Genomic DNA, 6631 nt, shown 5'->3' with positions numbered 1-6631 from the left:
CAGCCTAGAGTAGTTAAAGATACAGTCACAAAAATCTCTTTGCTGACAGCCCCCACAGGTGCAACTCAAAAGCAAAAGGTCGTCAAAAACAAGAATGGACTACAAACACACCCAGAAGTTCAGCCATTTTCAGAGTGTGAAACAAGTAATGTCATGTCATAATTCAGTCCTCAGTCTTCCAATTCTGCATTTATTGAAGGGTAACTGAGAGCCAAATGGTTTTTGCAACTGGAACGAAGAAAAGAAAACCAGCCTGTCGTGCACTGAGTCATGTCTGAGGATGAAAACTGTTGGACTGCAGTTCTTAATGGGATTATTTTTTATTAAATTCCTGTGTGCTGATATTACACCCAATAATCCTTGCTGAGGTTGGTGATGCTGCCCTCCCTGCCCAGCACCTCCCCTGCACCAGCTCTTCCCTTCTATTGAGAAGCAACACTTCTTGTCAAGTATAAATGCTTCTTTTTATAGTGCTGCAGAAGTCAAACAATAATAAAGAGCTGTGGAGAGAAAAATATCTCCACCATGAAGGTTGAAAACCATTTGAAAGAGAAAGGAAAAAAGCAAATTGCTATTTTTTTCCTTTTCAAAAGGATTATATAGATCTTTCTGCACACGCCAGAGCTGTGCAGAAACATCTTCATTGCTCTCTGATTTCTGGGAGAGGGGAGGGGAAGGGGAAGGGGAAGGGGAAGGGGAAGGGGAAGGGGAAGGGGAAGGGGAAGGGGAAGCGGGAGGGGGAGGGGGAGGGGGAGGGGGAGGGGGAGGGGGAGGGAAGGGAAGGGAAGGGAAGGGAAGGGAAGGGAAGGGAAGGGAAGGGAAGGGAAGGGAAGGGAAGGGAAGGGAAGGGAAGGGAAGGGAAGGGAAGGGAAGGGAAGGGAAGGGAAGGGAAGGGAAGGGAAGGGAAGGGAAGGGAAGGGAAGGGAAGGGAAGGGAAGGGAAGGGAAGGGAAGGGAAGGGAAGGGAAGGGAAGGGAAGGGAAGGGAAGGGAAGGGAAGGGAAGGGAAGGGAGAAAAAAGAAAAAGTGATGCTGCATCCAAAGCACCATGCACAGCAAGCTGAATGAATTGGGAATGGAAAAGAAAAAGCTCTGGGGTGACCCAGTTGTGTCATTACAGTAGTTAAAGGAAACCAACAAGATCAATGGAGAGAGACTTTACAAGAGTCTGGAACAACAGGACAAAGAAGAATGGCTTCAAATTGATAGAAGATAGATTTCAATTAGATATTAGGAAGAAAAAAATCTTTACTAGGAGGGTAGTAAGGCACTGGAACCCATTGCCCAGAGAAACTGTGAATTCCCCAGCCCTGGAGATGTTCAGTGCCAGGTTGGACGTTGTTCTGAACAACATAGTCTGGTGAAAAGTGTCCCTGCAAGGTGACCTTTAAAGTCACTTCCAGCCCAACCCATTCTATAATTCTATAAGTTACTGGGGAAAGGGATTGAGCCCTTGTGAATGGCTCAGACAGATCTTCCAACCAACAAAATTGGTGCCTAAGCAGTGCAGAAATGTTGCTTCTCTTTCGACCGCCACTTTGCTCTCGGGGGTTACTCACCGCTGTCCCCCGTCCCTCCCCGGCCCCCCGGGACCCTCCGGCTAGCTGTCCCCTCCGGGGCCGGGGTTTTCCGCGGTCCCGCTGCCCTGGGCTCACCAGGCAGCGGCTGGGTTAGCACGGTCCGAGCTGCGGCGCTGCCTCAGTCGCCGCTAGGATTCGAGATAAAGAGACCAAGAGAGACCAATGGTATGCTTGTCCAGATAGATTGTATTGCCTGAACCGTAGCAGGGACCAAAGGCCCCAGGCTATTGCCCAGATACAGTTTTTTACAGCAAAATTAAGAGATAAGGACTAAACAATAGAGACAGTGTCCAGCTAAGGCACATCAGAACCACCCCAGGGGCCAGGTCCAATGGGAACTGCTCAGGGGTGGGGAGAAGGGGTTTTACAGAGGAATGCTGAAGCGGGACTTTCCCGAAACGGTGGAGCATACATAAATGTATCTTTTACCTCAGTTTACCATTCCCAAGGCCTTTCTAAAACAATGGGGCATACATGAATGTATCTTTTTCCTCAGTTTACCATTCCCAAGGCCTTTCTAAAACCTTCCTCCACGCTACCATGTCAGCATGATAGCAACACAGAAGGTTATGTACAATAATGACATCAAAAAGGCTGCAAACCCTCAGTACACATTCATTTCCCTCTAGAATTGCACTTGGTCATGAAGAGTGATGAAAACTGCCTGCTTGCTGGGTGTGCCAGGGCTGAAGGCCCTGCTGATGGACAGTGGGGCAAAAATAATCAGTGAGATAGAATCTATTTTTTCCAGCCTTTATTATCCAGTAGAGTTTCTGAAGATAGCTGTCTCCTGAAGAACTGGACATTTTCCATTGATTGAAACAGTTTAAGAGCACTGTTGGTATTTTGATCACTAAATCAGTAATGAGCCTGACATACCATAACTGAGGTAGACCAAAGAAGGACAGACTGATTGGTTGACTTTTCCTTTTGCATCTTTTGAAGCAGCATCCCTCTGGACTCCCAGGGCTTCTCTCTACAAACAGTGGGCAGCAGTTGGGCCAAACCAGCACTTGAAGTATGGGGAAAAACAAGGTGTCAAAGAGTTGAGGTGCCAGTGGGTGCCATTGAAAAGAGGGAACCACTGCCTCAAGACACAAGTAAAACTATGCAATGACTTGGGGAAGGGCTGTTTATGACTGCAATTTAAACAGCAGAGAAGCTCCATCGTTTTCAAAATTAAAAAAACATTTTGAACATGCCTGTCTTCTCTTTCTGTGGGTGATAGTGGGATCCACTTGCCACTCTGATGTGAGAAACTGGGTCAGGGCATACTGGCAGCTGGTGAAAGTGTGTGGTGCAAGAAACAGCAATCCCAGTGTGCTGCAGCTGTTTGCAGTGCTGCAGACAGACTCTGCAGCTCTGCATACACACACAGGCATGGCTACTCGTTGTTCTAACAAGAGGGATCTCATAAAAAAGTGCTGCTTGGCTTTTCAGAGCAGACAGAAGAGGTGGTGCAGTGTGGTGAGCAGAGCCCTGTTTGCCAACCCTGAGGTTCTGGTTCTTCCAGGGCTGGGCAGGGTGACAGGGATTAAGTCAGTGCAGTGCTGTGCACTCCTGGTGCCCGGACATAATTAGATCACCACCACTTCAGAGTAGAGCCTGCTTTTGTACAGCTTTGAACAATGAGGTTTTGATCTTGTTGGGGTTCTTTGGCATCACATTAATATTATTTTATTAAACATATTCTAAGATTTACTGCTACATCAGCATGACAGTTCTTAAGAAAGCTGACCCTGTGATGAAGGGTCACAGCTGAGGATGGGATATTGAAAACTTTAACATGGTTTTCTAATTTTTAACCTGGTTTTATAATTTTGAGTTGGACATTTATTCCTTCGGATGGCATAAACCCCTGGCTCACACAGGTCAGCTGTCAGTGAACAAAGATTTTCAGAAATTCTCTTGAAATTGCTTTGGTACTATTATGATGTATTTTGTCTCTGTGATGGAGATAATTGAATTAAGTTCATATTGTCATTTTCAAAAGATGGCTCCATAACAAAGGGAATATAAATGACAGTTCATAACCAAATGGTATTTTCACAAGGGTTTGAAGCTAAGAATGAACTGTCTGTCTGGCTGTATTGGGGAAGAGGAAGGAGTTGCAGACAGGACCCATCTGGCAGCTTGTGACACATGAGAGCAGAGGTGTCACAGCCCCTGTTTGGGGTTGACACATGCAGCTCAGCTTTGTACTGTCACTTCTTCTGTTATCTACAATGGCATCTGTGCTAGGAGAGCAGGGAAAGCAAACATTCACCACCTTGTGAGCCCTGGCACAGGTGTCCGTGCTTTTCTAGCAGTCCCCAGTATATTAAGTCCATAAACACTAATCTGAGAAAGCAAGATGGATTAACTGTGGGTGTGTGGTAATTGCACCAGGCTCAGCCTGTTGGCTGAGGCTCTGGTCCGTAACTCTACAGTATCTGGAGGCCAGTATATTCTTCAGTACAGAGGGAGGGGAAAAGAGAGTTTTGACCTTGGAGATACAATTCCTGACATATCCTTTTTGGTAGCAGAGGTGATGCTGTTCTGTGGAGGTTCTCTATTAGCCAGGGACTCTGGGTAAAAGCTGAAAAGGAAAACTGATTTTCAGAAATTGCTCACTCAGCTCTGAGTTGGGGTATTGGAAGAGCCTTCCTGGGCCATCCTCACTTGCACCTTGTTTGTTTCAGGTATAATTCCTGCAGCAGTTTGACAAAACCCATTTGTGAAAGGGAAAGTGAAGAGGAAAGCAAACCACACAAATAGATGGCTTCTGAGAGCTTGGCCTTGCCTCTGCCTGGAGTCTTGCCTTGTGCTGGCTGCAAAGTGGCACAGAAATGTGAACAGGCAGGTAACAACTCTGCTTCTCCATTCCAGGTCTGAGTTTAAAAGCACTCCCTTGTTTGCTGTACCCACTGTCTCCTCCTTTTCTGGACCTTCTCTCACTTCAGCTCAAGCCCAGTTGCCTCCTGTTTGCTGTTTAGGAAAGCTGAAATGTGTTTCGTTGCAGTTTCCGAGTAGTGTCAGTGCTTTATCCTGGTTTTAGCAAAGTTGGACAAGAATGCTGTCAGTGTTTTGACCTCCAGCAAAACACTAACAGCTTCTTTACTTAGTGTAATAAGATATGCTGAAAATGAAATACGAAATACATACTGATAACTCTATCCATTCCAAGTTTTATGGGTAGCACTGTTTCTTAGCAATACAATACTTGCTTTTCTTCAATGACCAGAAAGCAAAATAGCATTATTTGGTGTATCTAAATTCATGTACAGACTGATGTGACAAACTAGAGCTGCTACTTTCTTCCCTTCAATTGGAAACACTGATAATCAGAATGACAGCTTGCCATATTGTCCCCCTGTATTATCTCCCATACATAAAGATGATTGAAATTATTTTATCAGTGATTTATGATACTAGTTCTGATGAGTTTTTTAATTACAGGGTAACAGACTATCCTGTAAACAGAACACTGCTTTGCAAAGCATGTTGCTGGGAACAAAAAGCCATACACCAAAGTACTGCACTCTGTGCTTTGTGAGATCTGCATGGAGCATCTTGAAAACACAGGAGTTAGTTGCTGAGAGTTCAAGATTCATTAAAACAGAAACAGGAAAAATTCTAGCTTTTTATGTTGGTGGTGAGGAGAGCATCTCCTTCCTAAAAAAGGAAATGTGTTTGAAATCCCCAGTAAGACTCCAAGATCTGCTCCAGGCCTGTTTTACAGCACAGGCCCTGTTTTGTCTGTTACCTTACTGTCTTAACTTTTCTTGTGTCTTTTTCTATATAGGAGATACCCTAAACTCTCAATATGCTCTTCTTTGGATATCGAGGATTGGGTTTGAATCCCTTCAGGACAGAGGAGGGAGTTGAATGAAGGAATGGCACATCTGGGACAGGGACTCAGTGTGTGACAATTTTCAATCACATTTCAAGACAGTACCCCTACAATTTAAATACTTCAGGGCCAGTCTGCAGCTGATTGCAGAATTCCCACCTGTAAATCCAGGATGATTCAAGGTAATGTATCTTATGAGGAAATGGAGATTTGTTGTTTGATATTGTTTCTAGTCCGAACTTGAAAGTCTTGTTCTGTGGAAAAACTCTGACACTGAAAACAATGAAAATTAACTTGTCATTAGAACATAAAGCCCAAACATTCTGAAATAATTCTTATTTCCACCCTGTGAATAGTCTTGTAAAAATCTCTCACAGGAAAAGATACAAACAGCTCAGCTGCTGATGCTAATGAGTTAGTCAGAAAGGAGAAACTTGATAAATGGATATACAATCAGTTCAGGGATTATATGTTCAAAGATATAAATGGTTTAAAAATCCTAAAGAATTAAATATTTCTCCTAAATAAACTCTGTATTTGATCTCTTTGTGCTAGTATTATCTGAAGGTGTTTAGACTCCATCTGATCCCTCTTCTGACACCACCGGTCCTCATGTGAGGAGCAGAACTCAGAATAGTAATGTGTGATCTCATTTCCCATAGCTAAATGGAGTATTTATGAAAAAATGTTATCATATGATTATTAAATCTCAGTTGGCAATGGCTTCTTGGAAAGGTATGCTTAGCAATTCAACCCATTTTGACATTTCAGTGAATGCATCAAGGAGTCTTTCCAAAAAACCATATTCATTTGAAGCTGTTCCAGTGTGCAGCCTGACATCATTGCAGATACTCAGAGTCAAATGTGCCTGTGTAAACACAGAGAAATTTTCCTTTTATTGCCAATGTGCTTTAGACAGGTTACAGTCTGTCCCTGAAGCATGCAATTGGAAAATCACACATCAAACAGGATTAGACTGCCATTCTGCATCTAAGCTCCTGCAGAGTATTAAGTTAACCTGTGTTGATGTGGCCATACACACTCAGTGTACAAGGGTAAGTTTTGGGATTTAAAAAATGAAGAGTCATGCTTCAGAAATGCAATAAAATCAATCAAAATCTGGTTTAAAAGCCTGCTTCTTCTTGTGAGATGGATAGCAAAATGTGTTCTATGTGTCAGCCCCAAACTGGCATGCAGTGAACATATTCTCTTCTAATCTAG

Source organism: Lonchura striata, chromosome Z (genome assembly GCF_050655825.1).
Source record: "Lonchura striata isolate lonStrDom1 chromosome Z, ASM5065582v1, whole genome shotgun sequence".
Taxonomy (NCBI): Eukaryota; Metazoa; Chordata; class Aves; order Passeriformes; family Estrildidae; genus Lonchura; species Lonchura striata.
Note: the sequence above shows the minus strand (reverse complement) of the source record.